This window comes from Lagenorhynchus albirostris, chromosome 18, assembly GCF_949774975.1.
Source record: "Lagenorhynchus albirostris chromosome 18, mLagAlb1.1, whole genome shotgun sequence".
Lineage (NCBI taxonomy): Eukaryota > Metazoa > Chordata > Mammalia > Artiodactyla > Delphinidae > Lagenorhynchus > Lagenorhynchus albirostris.
In genome coordinates, this window is record NC_083112.1 from 50,904,599 (window position 1) to 50,925,130 (window position 20,532).

At 35.6% G+C, this 20,532-nt stretch overlaps 1 long non-coding RNA gene across 1 annotated transcript in view; it reads left to right on the forward strand.

Annotated features, from left to right (window-relative positions):
• The first annotated feature begins 7,048 nt into the window (after positions 1 to 7,048).
• The window catches only part of LOC132508857 (uncharacterized), a 39,043-nt gene continuing 25,559 nt past the window's right edge, over positions 7,049 to 20,532 (forward strand). Inside the window, exons 1-2 of the long non-coding RNA XR_009536794.1 lie at positions 7,049 to 7,132; positions 15,518 to 15,599. This is a non-coding gene — a long non-coding RNA (uncharacterized LOC132508857). The remainder of the gene's footprint in view (positions 7,133 to 15,517; positions 15,600 to 20,532) is intronic.

Here is a 20,532-nt window from a genome sequence, read left to right on the forward strand (position 1 = left end):
TTTGCCCTGCTCTGCCCCAAGCCAACAGAAGAGCGTGTAAAACAGCAACAAAATGACCTTGTGCTTTCACCTAATTGCAGAGAAGCTTCAAGGAAGGTACTGAGCTTTTTCATACTGCAGTGCAGGGGTTGGCAAAATACAGCCTGTGAGCCAAGTCTGGCCTGCTGCCTGTTTTTGTATGGCCTGCGAGATAAGAACGTTTTCTATAGACAAACATTTGCGATTTATTTGATGACAGGCACACTAATTTTGACCCCCAACTCAGCAGTCATTACCAAAATAATTCCATTCATCTCATTAGAAGACCTGTATTACAAAAAATTATACTCTATTATGATTATTACATTTTATATATATATATATATATATATATAATTTTTGGTCATTCCACACGGCTCACAGCACCTTAGATCCCTCGACCAGGGACCGAACCTTGGGCCCTCGGCAGTGGAAGCGCAGTCCTAACCGCTGGACCGCCAGGGAATTCCCATACTTTGAATTCTGAATAAAAATTTTTATAAGTGTGTTTTCTCACTTACGTAATTTATATATAATATCCTTTGTGGCCTCTTGACTCACAAAGTCTAAACTATTTACTGTCTGAGACTTTGCACAAAATGTTTGCCAACTCCTGTTCTAGTGAAGGAAATAGATGAATTGTGTAATTGTAGCAGTTTCTGACATCTCAGATCTTCCATAGCTACTCAGAAAATAATTGGTAACATTTGTCACCCCATCCTATTTAAATACAAGATGTACTTGACTTTTCATCAATTGCTATATTTTTAGTGAACATAGCCCTGAGAAATTCTTTTTTTTATATGATATTGAAGGAGGTAACTTTGAGGTATTCAGCTGGTGGATGGCTTCTCTCACATGTATCTTCTTGGTGGGGATGGCTGGAAGGCTGGGCTCATTTGGGAGAATTCACCACAGCACGCACCTATGTCCTCTACAGCATGGTAGTCTCAGGATAGTTGACTTTAGATAGATGGCAAGGTTCAGAAAAGCTTGGGTGGAAGTTTCAAGTCTTCTTATGGGACTTCCTAGAAGTCCCAGAATGTCACTTCTATCATCTTCTATTGGTCAAAAAAGTCACAAAGACAAGCCCAGATTCAAGACAAAGAGATGTCTTCTATTTTTGGCTTGTTATATTTTTTTAAATTACTGTTTATTTAAATCACCAATGGGTACTGAAAATTATCAACTTTTTTTCTGAATCTACTATAACATTCTTTTTCTTCTTTGGTCTGTAATACAGTAAATTACATTTATTGGTTTTCAAATGTGAAACCACCTTTGAATTCCTAGGGAAAAAACCCATCTTGGTCATGATGTATAATACTTTTTATATATTGGTTACTATTTTATAATACCTTATTTAAACTTTTACATATGTGTTTCTGAGAGAGATTCACCTGTAATTTTCTTTCTTACAACGTCCTTGTCAGGTTTTTGCATAAAAGTTATGATGGCTTCATAGATGAGTTGCTACTTGTTCCCCCTTTTATTGATTCCCTGGAATAGTCTGTATAAACTTGGTGCTATTTCTTTCTTAACTTCATTTGTTAGGCTGTTTGAACCTGGAGGTGTTTTTGTCTTTTGTTTTCTTGGAAGGGTTCTTAATTTTGGGTTCAATTTCTTTAATACATATAGGACTCTATTCTATTTCTTCTTGAATCAGTTTTGGTATATTGTGTTTTTGTAGGATTTGACCACTTCATGTAAATTTTCAAATTCATTGACAAAAGTTCTTAGTAATATCCTCTTACTATCTTATTAATGACTCTAGTATTTGTACTGATGTCCCCATTTTCATTCCTATAGTGATTATTTGTGACTTTTTTTCTCATTTTCTTAATTAGCTGTGCTAGAGGTTCACAAATTTCATTTTTTTCAAAGAACTGTTTGACTTTAAAAAAATTTTTATTAACCTCTGTCTTTAAAATATTTTCCCTTTTTATTTGTTTATTTTTTGTTATTTTTCTAAATTCTTGATATTGATATAGGTATCATTGATTTTAGTCTTTTTTTCTAAATATGTATTTAAGGTTATAAAATTTCCTCTAATAATTGCTTTAATGCATTTCACATATTTTTGATACATTTCATTTTAATTATCATGTAGTTTAAAATATTATCTAATACTTACTGTGATTTCTTCTTTGACCCACTAGTTATTTAGAAGTTTTAGAGATAATAAATAGTTTAGGGTTTCATAGTTTTTATTTTTTTATTCATTTCTTGCTTAATTCCACTGTAGTCAGAGAACATTACTGTGGTTTGCTATATGGCCCAGCATAGCGTCAATTTTGCATGTTCAATGTGCACATCAAAAACATGTATATTTTTATTTGTTGAATCCAATGCTTTAAATATGTCAATTAGGTCAAATTTATTGTGTTGTTCAAATCTCCTCTGTCTCTATTAATACTTTCCCACAATTATTCTATTAGTAACTAAGAGAGTTGTGTTTAAGTATCACACTCTGTGGATTTGTTTTATTCTCCTTTTAGTTCTGAAAATTTTTGTTTCTATATTTTGAAGCTATGTTATTTGATACATACAAATTTAGCTTTTTTATATATTTCTTGTCAGTCGTCACTTTTAACAGTAGGAGCACTCTATCTCTAGGAATGCTTCTTGCCTTGAGGCCTATTTGTCTAATTATCATAGCTATTACAGTTTTTTTTTTATTGTTTTGTTTGTGATAACTTTCCCATTCTTTTAGTTTCAATATTTTTATGTCCTTATACTTAAGTTATAGCTCTTATTTGAAAAAATCCACTCTGTCCTTTAATTAGAATATTTAGTCAATTTAACTCTAATGCAAATAGTGGCATATTTGAGCTTAAATTTACTACATTAGTGTTGTTTTCTCATTTTCTCCCTGATCTAGCTTCCTTTTCCTCTCTCTTTTTATTTTTTTGTTGACAAGAAATTACAATTCATTCACTCTTTTATTCAATCATTAATCAGCTTTCTGTTCTCCCTCAGCTATTAGCTGTGTGCACGTTCTTTTTCATTCTTTTCATAGTTATTCTAGAGGTTATAACATGCATCCTTGACATATTAGAGCCTAATTTTTTTTTTTTTGGCAAATGCTGTTATGTATTTAGGCCCCAGAAAATATTTTTAAATTATTCAATATTAACTTAGATTTATCAACAAATTTCCCCTTCTTATGACTTTTTATTCTTCCCTGAATTTTCATACTTTTAATCTGGGATTATTTTTCTTATGCCTGAAGAACTTCCTTCAGTACTTCTTTTAGTGTAGTTTACTGGAAATTAAATCTTTAATTTTTTGTTTGTCTGAAAATGAATTTTGGGGTAACTTATAAAGAACATTTTCCTTGAAAAACAGAATTTTCTTTCAGTACTTTAAAGATATCATTTGTGATGATTAATTTTATATGTCAATTTGCCTGGGCCATGAGATGCCCAGACATGGTCAAACATTATTTTGAGTGTGTATTGGGAGGATGATTCTGCAGGTCATTTGTTCTTGGGCAGACTTCCCTTCTTATCTTCAGAACATTGGCATCTTCTTGTACTCTCTTCCCAGTACCATGGAAAACAACTTGCTTTGCTTCCAGTGGAAGGGTCCTTGTTTCAGGTACTGCTCTTTTTGTTTCTAATGGAATTAATCCCTTTATTTTCAGAATGAATTGATAGGTCTGGATCTTTTTTTTTTTTTAAAGTAGAGTAAAACTGCTTTAATGTGTGTATAGGACGTTTTAATAATTTTGATAATTGCCATTATATTTTTTGAAAATGAAACTTTGTTCTTGAATAGAATCAAACTTGGCCAGATTTTCTTAACAATTTGGCTGCAATATTATGCTACTGGCATATGTATTTTGTCACTAGCTTTCACAAGAAAAGAGTAGGTATAGATTTAAAGCAAATCTATATTTTATTTCAATAATCTGAAAAATTCATATATTATTCTGTGAAATGCTTGAGACACTGTAAGTCTTACCTGACTAATGTCTAAGTAGCTAAGCAGTTGGAAGACCAAATTATATAATAGTAAATAAAATGTAAACCATTTATCACTAAACAATATCACTGAGCAGGTCAAATTTGTCTTTTGTAATTCAGAATATTTTGGTTAATTAAAAAATTTTAAATTAAATAAATGTATTTAGTATTATGCAGGTCTTTGGGAGAAAGTGGGTCATGCCTGCATTACTTTACAGCATAAAGAAAGCATAAATATATCTTATTGGGAAGTCAGGACTTAATTGAAAATGTTTTGAACATTGTTGGTCTTTTAGACTAAAAAAGTCTCTGTCGGCGTAACAAAGACTCACAAAGACTAAGAACTGTCTTAGCAGCAGATAACTCCTTAATAGTTGGCCACATTTTAGCCATAAGAATGAAGATATCTTTGTCAAAATCATATATTAATTTGTCAACAGTGCCTATCTTCATAAAGCCTAGGTGGAAATTGTTCTTTCAAGATTTATCATGTTTTCCAATTCAAAAACCTCCCATAGCCAAAATGGCACTGAGATCTGAAATATCAAATTCTTGCCTTCACTGCTTTGTCTGATTTGCCAATTGCTCCCTGAACCCTGGCAAATTTCAACAAGTCAAGTTGATGACTTCCTTAAATTTGCGATTCCAGTCCCATTAATTTACATGGATGAAAAGTGCATTGTGAAGATGAAAAATTTATTTTCACTAGACTTATGGAAATCATTACCAGTTATTGCTCTGTATAATTTTGTTAAACGTAAAATTGAAAAAAAATTAAGAATTTTGTGGGGTAACTGTAAATTATGTGAGTGCTAGTTTTTCCTAAAATTGCCCTTTACTAATTTTATTTTTGACAATTTCCATCACCAAATCTATAGTACAACATTCTTTTCCTACATTTCAAAACAAATTTAAAAAAATAAGGAATACTATGGAAAAATAATGGTTAACAATCTATTATTATTTAGCATAGAAAGTCAAATGGTTGAAAAAAATTGAAGGTTTAAAACGATGATTTTGTAAATGGCAAGTCGTGATTAAAGTCTCCAAAATTTGTTTTAAAATTTATACTTTAAGTTGACATAAAATTGTATATTTATCAATGAAGTTCTTTTTGGTTTCAAAGTAACTTTTGGTTTTCTAGTATAAATTTTTTATTGTACATATTTTGGTTTTCTAGTGTGTAGCTTCTCTTTTCCTTTCTGATAAAATTCACTTACATTTTTCACTTTAAGATTAATTTTTTTTTCACACCACATTTCTCTTCCATGTTGTCTCATACCAGCCACACCTATTATTATCCTTTTCATTCATTCATGACTCCTTCTTTTATTCCCTCTAACCCTCTGTCTTGGAGCTTCTGTTGTGTATTTATCTGTGATTGCAGCAGGCTTTTTGCAATAATAATCAGGCCTTCCAGGGATTCACCCAAGATTTATTGAGCATCTAGTATGTGCCAATCAGTGTGCTATATTTTGGAGATAAGATAAAGATAGTCCCTCTGAGCTCTTTAAGGTTAGGGGTTATGTCTTTTTCATCCTGTATCCCTAGTGCTTGACACATGCCTGACCCATAGCAGCCTTCCATAAAATTGTTATTGAAAGTAACCCCAAAGCCCATCTGCTCTGTGAAGTATTCCATCTATATTAACTGTTTCCTCTTAGTTCCAATAATGTTTGTTCAAATTTTGGGGACAATTCCATGTAGCAATCAGTAAAATATGGGGGAGCAAATATTGTTCTTAGGTTTCCAAATACATTAACTACTATGGCAATAATTGCCTGAGTACCAGGAACACACACTATGCAGACGTTGCTTCAAGTACTTCATTGCTGCGTTGAGCCGGGTTGTAATGCACATTTGGGTGAGTTGCTGGCTTTCTGGTTAGATGTCTGCTATAGATAAAGCAATCTGTGCAGTGCTAACTTCATGAGGCTGCACCTTAACTATACATTCTGTTTTGTGACCCAGAGACCAAAAAGTTGACAAATGTAGAATGTAAGATGAAATTACGTTGTGTATTTTAAAAACGTACAGTATAATTATTTGTATTCATTACTGCAAATGAAGAGAATAACAAGTAGTAAGACATGTAAAATCAAGACATTTGTGAAATCAATTGGACTTTTATTTCTGAATAAAATAACACAAAAATATTTTTAAACTTCAGAAATGCATTCCAGAAAAATCTTAATCGCTATTTCCTGATCCTTCTTCTGTGGGTAATCAAAATGACATATTCACATTCAATTATTCACTGCCTGACCTTGCAGACTTGGCTTAATATAATTTCTTTTCAGCTAGACTAGTTCCTAGAACTGTGAAACTACTGGATTTATGATTGAAAGAGTCAGTTTGTGTATTGTATGGCATTGGGTCAACATGTCCTTCTGAAATCTCATTCTTTGTTTTGCCCAGTTTTCTTGTGAAAAGTGAATTGCTGACTAATTTTAACACCCCCCCCCTTTTTTCCAGATAATATGTGAGTTAGTCTTCATGCTTTGCAGAATTTTGCCTTTTTCAAGATCAGACTTGTTCAATGCCATTTCCTTCCTTCCTTCCATTTGTTTCCTTTGTGAAGAAATTACCCCTTTCAGGAGCAAAGGAGTTGATAAAAGATAACTCTCACAATCAAGTCTGTTTTAGGTTTACCAAAAGAGGGTATGAAAGGAGTCCATCTCCAAGGGGAGGCTTAAGTCACTGAGAAGAGAAAGGAAGAAAAAATAAATCTAACAACCCAAAGAACAAAGATGTGGAATTTGAAATAAAAAATATACTTACCTATACATTCCTGACATATTTAATCATAATTTTGACCAAAGTTCACTGTCCATAAGATTTCATGTAAGTTCAATATATTGTTCAGTTAATTTTGACTTTCATCGAAACTAAAGTTTGTCAATCATCTTTTGTTAAAATGTTTTAGAACCAAACCCACAACACAATTACGTCTCCAGAAATGCCGTTACATTTTCTAAGGGAACATCAATCTACTTAGAAGTGTGAGATCCATATTGTTAAGCTTGTGTTACATAGATGCTCTTTTTCTGCAGGCAGCATGATGTAGTGGAAAGAATACGAGATTCTGGAATTAGAAAAACTGGGCATGAGTCCCAGACTCTGCACTATCAGCTGTGTGACCTTGGGTAAGTCATTTAATCCATCTGAGGCTTGTTTTTCTTGCCTATCAAATTAAAAATAAAAGATACCAACCTTTTAGGTTGGCTGTGCAGATCAAATGTGTGAAAGTGCTTTATAAGTCATAAAGCATAATGCAAAGGCTAGTTATTTTATTTCGGATTAATTCAAATATTGCTCTAAATTGGTATGTCCCCTAACAAAACCAATGACTGCTAATGCCCGTTGTATCCCCGGTTCTATCTTAAATTTTTTTTTTCTTTGGAGAAAATTTTTAATTAGCAAATTGTCCATGGGTTTAAAAATCTTTTTTAAAAGAATTATTATATACTTGAATCATTCAATTAGAAAAAATATATAAGCCTCCTTTAAGAGAACCCCGCTGAGACTGAATCATTTTACCCTTACCTCAAGTTTGGTTCTATCCCCACATTCTGAAACCAAACCTATCTTCCTTCAGAGAAGCCCCTTTAGGCTGTGGATTATATAAGTGAGAAAAATGTTTAAATGAGAGCACAGACACACAGGGACAGCTTACTCATTAGACAAAGTGGGCACGGTGCCAAGGGTCCACTCTACTTTTAAAGGTCAATGAAAATGTTTTACTCTCTTTTGAAACTGGCAGAAAGAAAAATAAACTTTTAGGTCAAAGAAAATGTTTTAGTATGCAATATTAATATATTCATCTTTATACCAATGAGTCAAATATAACTTTTAACATTTGTTGTAGCCCTGGGTAACCTCAGATGAATTCTTCGAGGAGTCCAGGTATCTGCAGTTCAAGGCACACCAGGGCACTGCTCCAACCAAGGTGACGTTGCCAGGAATCACAGATGTGGAGCGATTAGTTCTATCTTGGGAAATAGGGAAGGCTTCACAGCGCTGATATTTAAATTAGCCTTTTGAAGATAAATATGTTCTCTACAGGTGAAGACGATAGGAAGGGCATTTCTAGGAGAAAAAGTAACATGAACCAAGGGCTGTGGAGAGAGAGTGTTGGAACTTAGCAGTAGTCAGTAACCAACGATAGCTTCTTCAATATAAAATCATGGGGAAAAAGCCTGTTACTTACACTGCTAAGTCTTACTCAAGTTGTTCTTGTCCAGTATCTTGCATCAAAATATTTTAGAGCTGGGCTTCCCTGGTGGCGCAGTGGTTGAGAGTCCGCTTGCCGATGCAGGGGACGCAGGTTCGTGCCCCGGTCCGGGAAGATCCCACATGCTGCGGAGCGGCTGGGCCCGTGAGCTATGGCCGCTGAGCCTGCGCTCCGCAACGGGAGAGGCCACAGCAGTGAGGGGCCCGCGTACCGCAAAAAAAAAAAAAAAAAAAAAATTTTAGAGCTAAACCACAAATTACATGAACATCTGTAGAAATACCTAATGAGTAAGCAGTTGGTTGTTCAAAGAGCTAATGAGCTTAGAAAGAATTACTAGGGATATTGTGTCAGAAATAAGGCAAAGTATTTTATGTAGCAGTTATTCTTTGATTGCAAGCAATAGCAACTGATGCTATCTAATTCAAACAGAAGAAAAACAAAAGGAGGAAGGAGGAGAGGTTCCTGCTCCTACAAACACATATGATATTCATTTTGAAGTCTGAGTGGTTTTCTCCTTTCCCCACAGCTGAACCGAGTAATCTCCACCTGCAGGTTCTATTTAACCCCAGAGACCACTGGACGAATCCCATCCTTTGTCAGTACCTCTAGGTCAATACTTGGGTTATCCAGCACCAAATATGCAAGTATCTGATCTGTGCTCAGCCTTTTTAGTAACACTTGTGCCTTGCTACAAGACTGATATGGGTTATGAGGTTAGCAAACTGTGCTCTATCCTATTCCTCAAAACAAGTCCTCACATTAGAGCCTGTTCTGTGGTCCTCTTTCCTCTTCGATCTCTCTCTCCTCCTCACCTCCAAGGACCTATGAGCAGGGCTGTTATTTATGCCCTACACAACGCATTTGACTGGTAATTTATACTGGTGTCTGTTCTTACCTATTGAGGCATCCTTCTGCTGGGTCATGATGTCTGTCCTGACTAGTTTGTACTTATATGTACCAGTGGTTAGATATGTTCATGTCATTCCTGCCCATAATCTACATTTAATTTGACGTCTGATAGCGTCATTGGAATTGCATTATGAAGATAGTAAATGTAGATATTTTGTGTGGTAAAACATTACCTCTCCTCTTCCTTTAAGGATCAGTCTAGAATTATTTGTCCACCAGAAAATGTTATTTTCAGAATTGGACTGTTTCTGTTACTTAAAAGATCAGTCATGCATGACTCTAATCAGAACTGTTGACTGATTAGACTTTCAATATATGTTTGCCAAATATGTTCAGAGGCCAGATAATAGGGACAAAGGGATGAATTGGCCATGGACTGTGTCTGCAAGGAACTCACTATGTAGGGCTTCTATTCATGAATCTGCCACTTATTACTTTATTCAGAACCATTCAGCTTATATTTGTTAAATTTAAAATTATGGTAGATTTCTTATGGACTTTTTAAAATGTATATGATTAATTCAATTTAGAAATATGTTTGAGAATATCACAATTCACTTGAAAGGTAATTGGATAGACCCTTGGAAAAATCCATTCAAGTAATCTCTCAAATGCTCATTTATCCATCCATCCATCCATCCCTCCAGTCATCTGACAGCTTGTTGGATTCATCTATCTTCCAGGAAATATGCTTACAAATACAAAACAATTCCCAAGAAGCTTACAGACTAGTGCAGAAATAGATACACAAATAAACAATTACAATGCCATTGTGAGGATAATTTCACATGTGGATGATCTCATACAAGTTCCAGGCAGTGTAGTGAAAATGATCCTAGATTTTAGAGGGACTGTAGATTGGGGTTTGAATTCTGGCTCTGCTCTTGTTTGTTTGATTTTTTTTTGAATTTTAGTTCATTTATTTTTTATACAGCAGGTTCTTATTAGTCATCAGTTTTATACACATCAGTGTATACATGTCAGTCCCAATCTCCCAATTCATCATACCACCACCACCACCACCCCGCCACTTTCCCCCCTTGGTGTCCATACGTTTGTGTGTAACCTAGAAAAATGGTACAGATGAACCAGTTTGCAGGGCAGAAATAGAGACACAGATGTAGGGAAACAAAAGTATGGCTCTGCTCTTGTTAAAGCTATGGCTTTGAGTTACTTAATTAACATCTTTATGTCTCAGCCTCCTCATCTATTATATATGCATAATGTCACTTGTCTGACACACAATGGGTGCCCACCATGTTAGTTACCTTCTATCTCCCCCTCTTTCCTGTCATTCATCTCTAAACTTTGATTTCTTTATCTCAAAAAGGAGAGGGTTTATGATTTAGGAATGATCCCCTAAATCTTGAAAGAAGTGTGTTCATTACTTATGGTCAAATACGCAGTATGTTTTGTAGATACAGTAAAGCTTTATGAATAGCACTGATTAGTGTCTAGCGCACCCTGCTCTTTCTCACCTTCAGGACCTGGTACCTCCTGTACCTGCAGATCTCTTTCTCCTCTGTGCTTACCCAGCTAACGCCTGCTCATCCTTCAGGTTTCAGCCTAGAAGTCATTTCCCCCAAAATGATTTCCACAGGTGATCTCCAGGGGGCTGATCTGTGAATTTCTCTGGACTCTACTCATCCTGTCAAAATAGCCATGACAATACAGTAATCCCCTACTCACACATAAATGCCAAAATTTGAGATCTCTAATCGTCTAATGTGTTTCCCTTAAAAAAGTCAGTGATAATGACTCTTCCAGGAGACCCTTCTGGGAGGAACTTTATGGTTTACTGCAGAGAAAGAGAATCTATTTATATTTCATCCTCTCAATGCAAAATGTGGATACAAATTATTAATGGCTAACATGTATAAATCATTCAGTACGTGCCAGGCACAATGCCAGGCACTCTATATGCATTATTTTATTTATTTCTCATATTGACTTTAAAGAACAGGTTCATGAGTAAAATAGGTTTACAGATGAAGAAACAGTGACTTAAGGAAGTTAAACAAATTGCTTACCATTACACAAATTACTATTTCCTAAATGTTAAGACACTATAAGTTGTAAAAATAAAACAAAGCAAGGCCAAGAAAGCCCCAAACACCAAAACTCAAAACAAAAGCCAAAACACTATTGGTTTAACAATAGCTTTTCAGGGAGAGAAGGAAATATGGCCTTATATAAACACAGTAATTCTAAGATGATCCTAATGTCAGATGCATTCGAATTGAGGAGTGTCAGAGGCAAGTTTGAACTCAGAACTGTATGGCTTCAGAACCAATACTTTTACCATTATTCTTTGCTCTTACAATTCAGAAAATCAGTCCTCAACTACCAAGATACTTGAGAAAGCCTCATGAGGTAAATAAAAATTTTATTGAAAATTGTGAAAATAGGAAAGATATAAAACCAAAGGAAAATATAAAAAATCTCTCCCATCCACAATTTACAAAGAGCTCATGGGTCTTAATATCATCAAAACAAACAACCCAATCAAAAAATGGGCAGAAGACCTAAATTTCTCCAAAGGAGATAAATAGATGGCCAAGAGGCACATGAAAAGATATTCAACATTGCTAATTATTAGAGAAATGCAAATCAAAACTACAATGAGATATCATCTCACACAAGTCAAAATAGCTATCATCAAAAAATCCACAAACAACAAAGGCTGGAGAGGGTGTGGAGAGAAGGGAACCCTCCTACACTGTTGGTGGGAATGTAAATTGGTATAGCCGCTATGGAGAACAGTATGGAGGTTCCTTAAAAAACTAAAAATAGAGCTACCATGTGATCCTGCAATCCCATTCCTGGGCACATATCTGGAGAAAAACATGGTCCAAAAGTATACATGCACCCCAATGTTCATTGCAGCACTGTTTACAGTAACCAAGACATAGGAGCAACCTAAATGTCTATCAACAGAGGAATGTATAAAGAAGATGTGGTACATATATACAATGGAATATTACTCAGCCATTAAAAAGAATGAAATAATGCCATTTGCATCAACATGGATGGACCTAGAGATTGTGATACTGAGTGAAGTAAGTCAGACAGAGAAAGAGAAATATCATATGGTATTTCTTATATGCAGGATCTAAAAAGAAATGATACAAATGAAATTATTTACAAAACAGAAACAGACTACTGGTGAGGGGAAGGGATAGTTAGGGAGTTCGGGATTGACATGTACACACTGCTATATTTAAAATGGATAACCAACAAGGGCCTACTGTATAACACAGGGAACTCTGCTCAATATTATGTAACAACCTAAATGGGAAAATAATTTGAAAAAGAATAGATACATGTATATGTATAACTGAATCACTTTGCTGTACACCTGAAACTATCACAACATTGTTAATCAACTATACTCCAATATAGAATAAAAAGTAAAAAAAAAAAAAAAATCCCTCCCAAAATCAAAACAAAATACCACCCATTAAATTCAAACTTGCCAGCAACATTAGATTTATAAACTTTAAAATAAATGCATAAAATATAGAATCCAGTCACTTTATATGATTTATCTCATTTAATCTTCTTAACAATTCTATATTATTACAATCTATACTTAACAAGTGAGGAACTGAGGCACAGAACATGCCCAGTTCATACACTAATAAAGGATGGAGTTTGTATTGGACCTAGAGAGTCCACAGATTGTGAACTGGTAGGAAATTCTATAGTTTCCCAGATCACAAGGATGCAGTAATTTTTTCTGAATAATTGGAGAAAATTAGTCAAGAGAAATGTTTGCTGTTGAAGCAAGGTTTTTAACATGGGGGAATCTGGTTTGCTGTGGAAATGAGCTATTCCCTTCCATATTCCCTGTTTTCTGCCACATGTTATTTTGCCAGCTTCAGTTTTGATAGTCATGGTAATTTTAGGAACATAATCCCACAAAAGCCTAAAAGGAACTATGCATTGTAATCTTTGGGTACTTGTCTCCATGTACTTAGACTAAAAGCTCCTTGTGGTCAGGTGCTATGGTTTGTTCCTTGGTATATCAGTGTCTGAAACAGCTAAGGGACTGTTGAATGAATGAACCACATACGAAATTGCACATAGCAATTTTAGAGTTAAAGAAAATGCATATCATGAAGAATGTGGTCTTTCCACCAGATGACAACCAGGCTCTACAGGGCGTTTTACAAATTAGAAAGAGTGCTCCCTCTGGCTGGGTAAATTAGAAAAAGGCATCCACTGGGTAGATGTGTCCTTTCTGACTTGCCACCCCCCATCCCCCTCACAGAGAACCTCCCCTGGAGAGCCATGGAGTCCAGCTAGGCAAACAGAGCTTAGATTTCCAAACTCATTTGCCCCCGCCTTGGTCATGTGTGTTTAAGCAGTGCACAAAATATACAACTGTATGGGATGCTCTAGTTTATCTCATCTTCTCTTTGATTTTTTTGGGGGTGAAGGGCAAGCGTCCTTTTGTATTTCTTAATTGAGAAAAGACTAGTCTGCCTAGTTTGAAAAGATGTAAAATGATTACATTCTATTGATTTATACCTTATTAAACATCCACGTCATTATTTTTCAAGGAAAGTGCATTAGGTAGATTAGTTCCTTCCCTTCTAATATTGTAATCTATAAATAATTTTAATAAGATATTTTGAGATTTTGAAAACCAAAAACATTGAGCCCTGAACCTGGATATTTTAGTAATGGAACATTCAATGAATTTCTGCTTTTCTTGTGCATTCTTCTTATTTTTTGTTAGATGAACCACTAGAAAAAAGAAAAATTAGCTAAAGCCAGAGTCTAAAAATCTTAAAATCATTTTTTTTTCTCTTCCAGACACATACACACAGCTTTTCTGTGCTAGGTAGGATTTAGGGGCAACCTGAGTCATAGCAAGAAAAACAGGAATTCTGCTGGAATTAGTGGCTCTCTAAACAGCTCCAGTTAATTGCAAGTGATCATCATGGTGATAGTTCCTCAAGAGGAATTTATTAAAGCCGAAGTCTTAAAACTCCATTTCATCTCACTTAGACATACGCACACTCCGAAAATTAAGGAATTACAACCAACATTCCTTTCTTGACCAAAGGAAAGGCCAATTGAAGCCCTTTTGGCCTTGATTATAGCTCTGCTATAGCATGCCTTTTAAGAATGATATTTGTATTTACTTTTAATAAGGACTACAGAATCATTCTTCAGTTTTAGACATTGTGAGGGGAAGAAAATGTTTCAATTCAGTTTGCAAGTCTTCAGGTTAGAATATTGATTTCCTGTCCCCAAATACATTTAGAAATGTGATCTTTGTGGATGGATCTTAGTATCAATTGTTGTCCTTTTAATCATCATTTTCTCCTTTAAGTTTCTCATTTATTAAGCTGAAGCAACAAAGTGGGAAAAATCTTGATAATGATGAAGAGAACTTCACCACCTCTGAGGGTGATTCACTCTTGTGCAGGTGGTGTCTGGATAGAAGTAGGCTCTGCTTTCCCCCTTGGTAAGCAGGGCAGAGCCAACTCTGTCAGGAGAACCCTTGTGAGCATTAGGGAAAAACATAGATAAGTGTTTGGAAGAAAAGCTAATCCTGGTGTTAGGATTGCTACTGCCTACCAATATTGGTTACCCCCTGCTTTAATAGAAACATTCATTTGTAGCACATTTAAAATGATGTGGTTTCCTGATGTCAAAGCACTTTCTTTTCTGGTTCATGTTGGTTTTACCATTGGCTTTACCACTAAGAAAGTGCACACCCTAGACTGGCCTCTAAGTGAGCCAGCAGGCCTGGAAAACAGAGGGTTTGGATTAGCTGGAACACAGTTTTGAATGGTAAAGAGCAAGGATTTGAGAGACATGACTTTGAATCCCATCTTGCATCTTACTGAATGAGCTTGGGCAAAGTGTTTAACCTCTAAAAGGCTTTGTTTCCTTCCTTTGCAACAGCCACTACCTTCAACGATTCTTGTAGGACTAAGTTAGATAATACAGGTAAAGCACTTAGCACAGTACCTGGCACTTAGTTCTTAGTAAGTGACAGCTTTTCCTGCAGTTGACGTATGATCCTGGAGAATCTCTTTGGGTCTGAAATTTCCTTCTCAGAGGTTGAATTATAAGTCCTAGGAATAGCTAAAATAAAATAAAATTTTGGAAACTTTTGAATTTGTGCAAAATAAAATATATTGCCAAGAGTAGCTACCAAATTAGCGGTAATATGCCTTAAATTGTTTCCAATGAACTTGACTACATATATACTATAAATAAAAATAATAATGATAAAGCTCATAAAGATAATAACATTAAAGATTTCTATTTGTTCAATGCAAACTTTATTTTCCAGGGACTTTAAATATACAATTTTAAGTACTTATAACAATGGCACAAATTAAGTATCATTTTTCATATTTTATAGATAAATCAGAGGCTCAGAGAGATTAAAGAATATCTCAAAGGCTGCACAACTAGTAAACAGAAGACCTGGGATTCAAAACCAGGTTTGTTTTACTCCAGAGCCTTTGTTCTTTCTACTATACCTGCTGTATGCTCAGAGAATATGCCAAAAGGTCTGGGAAATTTGTCCTTCCAATTACAGGGAGCGATAATCAGAAGGTGGTTTTGTCTCCTTAGTGAATACTAAATATTTTGCTGCCAATTTCACAATCTCTGAGGGAAATCTACATTATCTTCTTTGCTAGAATCCAGAATCCCTTTAGCTGATTAAATTATTTCCATTGATGTGGATTTCAATTCAGTCTAATAGCAACAAGGTCCCCTTTTGACAAAGGATGTGCTGTTGTTAGGGGTTTTTCTGAGATGCAATTCTTTCATAATGTTTTCAGTCAGATGAATCTGAGGACAGCATTATTCATATCTGTCCAGTCCATGGCGGATAAAAATTCTATTGTAGGGAATAGTTTTGCTTCTAGTGGATCTTATCATGAGATTTGAAAAATGATGTAAAAGAAAGAAGAATCAATACAGAGAGAACAGATCACAGTGTTAGGAGGACAGATTGAAGATGAATAAGACATAGACTGCTTATAAGGAAGAGACAGAGCTAACAATAAGATTAAAGGTACCAGGAGAGAGAAATATGTGCAATATAGTAGGGGCAACAAGGAGGGTAATGGTCCCACTTATGGAATTCAGGAAATTCTTCAAAGAGTTAAAAAGCACTTAACTGAGTATTGAACAGTGAGTGTGTGCTTCCAAATGATGGAGGAGAAGAAAGGAGTGTGCAGACGAGTTAAAGCTCATATGTCAAAGTAAAGTGTCAGGCATCTTGGAAATAGATCAATAGAAATCATCCAAGAGGGACAAAAAACAGAAAATAAACAAAATGTAGACCTATGTCCAACCGTATCAGCAATTACTTTAAATGTTAATGAACTAAACGTGTGCTGTTTAATATGGCTGCCACTGCCATATGTGGCTATTTAATCTTAAATTAATTAAATTAAATTAAATCTAATTAAAAATTCAGTTTCTCAGTGTATTAGCCAGCTCTTAAGTGCTCAATAACTACACGTGGATAGTGGCTACCATATTATATACTACAGAGGTAGAGCATTTCCAGAAAGTTCTACCAGACAGTGTTGGAAACAGAGAAGGTCAAAATAAATTTTAAAAAATTACATTTTGGGCTTCCCTGGTGGTGCACTGGTTGGGAGTCCGTCTGCCGATGCAGGGGACGCGGGTTCATGCCCCGGTCCGGGAGGAGCCCACGTGCCGCGGAGCGGCTGGGCCCGTGAGCCGTGGCCGCTGAGCCTGCGCGACCGGAGCCTGTGCTCCGCAGCGGGAGAGGCCACAACAGTGAGAGGCCCGCGTACCAAAAAAAAAAAAAAAAAATTACATCTTGTCTACAAGAGATACTATTCATTTATTTATTTATATTGAAATATAGTTGATTTACAATGCAGCATTAATTTCTGCTGTACAGCAAAATGATTCAGTTGTACATATACAAACATTCTTTTATATATATATATATATATATATATAAATTCTTTTATATATATAAATATTCGTTTCCATTACGGTTTTTCACAGGATATTGAATATAGTTCCCTGTGCTATACAGTAGGACCTTGTTGTTTATCCATTCTGTATATACTAGTTTGCATCTGCTAAATCCAAACTCTCACTCCATCCCTCCGCCTTGGCAGCCACAAGTCTGTTTTCTATGTCCGTGAGCCTGTTTCTGTTTCATGGTTAAGTTCATTTGTATCAGATTGTAGATTCCACCTGTAAATGATATCATATATTTGTCTTTCTCTTTCTGACTTACTTCACTTAATCTGATAATCTCTAGGTCCATTCATGTTGCTGCAAATGACATTATTTCATTCTTTTTAATGGCTGAGTAGTATTCCATTGTATATATGTACCACATCTTCTTTATCCATTCATCTGTCATTGGATATTTAGGTTGTTTACATGTCTTGGCTATTGTGAATAGTGCTGCTATGAACATAGGGGTGCATGTATCTTTCTGAATTATAGTTTTGTCTGGATATATGCCCAGGAGTGGGATTGCTGGATCACATGGCAACTCTCTTTTTAGTTTTTTGAAGAACCTCCATACTGTTTTCCATAGTGGCTGCACCAGCTTATATTGCCACCAACAGTGTAGGAGGGTTCCCTTTTCTTCACACCCTCTCCAGCATTTGTTATTTGTAGACTTTTTAATGATGGTCATTCCAACCAGTGTGAGGTGGTATCTCATTGTAGTTATGATTTGCATTTTACAAGATACAAAAATATATACTAAATGTAAAGATACAAAAATATATACTATACAAATGTCGGATAAACATCCTTCAAGACGAAGAGTTTTATTAGAGACACATGGGAATATTTCATAATGATAAAGGGATCAATTCATCAGGAAACCGTAACAGTCATAAATATTTATATGCCTATGTGTTTTTTCTCTTGAAACCAACTTATTGTCTTATTCTCTGACACCAACTATGTGTCCTACAGTTCAATTCAATCGTTTCAGTTCTGATGCTAACTACTCAGACTTGGTCCAAACCATACAAGTTAAGGGCTGAATCCTAGAAGACTGCCCCCACTTTAGACACCAGCCACAAATGGAGTTCCCAGGAGACTTATACTTCTGCCAGACTGATCACAAATTTAAAGGTTCTCATGACCCTCCCTCAGAATCAATAATTTGCTAAAATGAATCACAGAACTCAGGAAAGCACTTTACTTACAATTACTGGTTTATTATAAAGACTACAACTCAGAACAGGCAAATGGAAGACATGTATACGGCAAGGTATAGGGGGAAGGGGTGCAGAGCATCCCTGTTCATTCTGAGTACATCACCCTCTGAGCACATTAGTGCGTTTACCAGCCCAGGAGCTCCCCAAACCTGGTCTTTTAGTTGTTTTTTTTTTTTAATTCAAGTTTTATTATGTAGATACTATTCATTAAATCGCTGGTTTATTGATGACTGAACTCAATCTCCAGTTGTCTCCTCTCCCTGAGGTCTAATTCCTCTAATCATTTGGTTTTTCTGGTGGTGCACCCCCATCCTAAAACTACATAGGGCCCTCCCATGAGTTATCTCATTAGCATACAAAAGACAGTAAATTCCAGGGGTTCTAGGAGCTCTGAGCTAGGAACCAGGGACAAAACCCAAATATTTCTTTTTTATTATACCACAGTGGTTAATAACTGTGTCTGCAAATACATGAAGCAAAATCAACAGAATTAATGGGAGAAATTGACAATTCCCATCATATTTTGAGTTTTAAATATTCCTTTCTCATTAATTCATAGACAAGACAAAGGAATCAGTAGGGACATAGATAAAATGAGCAACACTATCAACCATCATAATCTAACTGATATTTATAGGACGCTACACCCAACACCTGCAAAATACATAGTCTTTAAAAATGTATATGATACTTACACTATGCTAGGCAATGAAATGAGCCTCAATAAATTTGAAAGGATTAAAATTGTTGACCTAAAACAAATAGACTGCCAGTTATTTCTACAGCAAAAATGGGTTTCCTTGGGATCGATAAAGAATGTCACTTCAGGGTCTGCAATCATGGTGAGCCATGGTGCAATTCCCCAAACAGCAAGGGAAGGAGACATCTTTTATAGAGGGGAAAAGGAAGTTATGAGAGGGCTACAGTAAACAAAGAGTCCGTTGGAGGAACTGAGAATTCAAAGCATAGTGGCTTTTCACTGGCTAAATTGTGACAGTCTCTCATTGGCTGAGCTCCTGCCAGGTAAGAAGAGGAATCCTTCCTTCTTCCTGTTGGGGTTTGCTGTCATCATAGGGTGTGAGGGCTCCCCCTTCTGGCCTCACGACTGTATTTTAATTGAGGTTTCTGTTTATTAATTTTAACAAAAAGAGTATGATTTCGAACCACGACAATTAAATTAAGAATCAATAATGACATGTCAAGGAAAATCCCAGATTTTTGGTATTTCGGACTTCTAAATAACTTATGGACCAAAAAAGTAATAAGAGAAATTAGGAAATATTTCAAACTGAATGATAACAAAATGACAATGTATCAAAATGTGTGGAATGCAGCAAAGGCAGCACTTAACAGAGAAATTTAAATTTTCTTTGAGGATATTTATTGGCACATTATTTATAATAACAAAAAATAGCAGTAATCACTAATAGTCCACTAACAGTTGGTGGTTAATAAATTATAGTAGATCCATACAGAGAAATACTGTGAAGTGAAATGAGTAAAGCTCTGTAAATACGAATATGGCAAGATCTTCAAGAAACATCATAAAAGTAGAGTGCAGAAGAGTATTTAGAGTTTTTCTTTTAGTTATGGAGTAGGAATGGATTTTTTTGTTCGTTTGTTGGTTTTTTACATCTTTATTGGAGTATAATTGCTTTACAATGCTGTGTTAGTTTCTACTGAATAACAAAGTGAATCAGCTCTATGTATACATATATCCCCATATCTCCTCCCTCTTGCGTCTCCCTCCCACCCTCCCTATCCCACCCCTCTAGGTGGTCACAAAGCACCGAGCTGATCTCCCTGTGCTATGCAGCTGCTTCCCACTCATTATCTATTTTACGTTTGGTAGTGTATATATGTCAATGCTACTCTCTCACTTCGTCCCAGCTTCCCCCTGCTGTGTCCTCAAGTCCATTCTCTACATCTGCGTCTTTATTCCCGTCCTGCCCCTAGGTTCATCAGAACCATTATTTTTTTTTGATTCTCTATATATGTATTAGCATACAGTATTTGTCTTTCTCTTCCTGACTTACTTCACTCTGTATGACAGACTCTAGGTCCATCCACCTCACTACAAATAACTCCATTTCGTTTCTTTTCATGGCTGAGTAATATTCCATTGTATATATGTGCCACATCTTTATCCATTCATCTGTCGATGGACACTTAGGTTGCTTCCATGTCCTGGCTA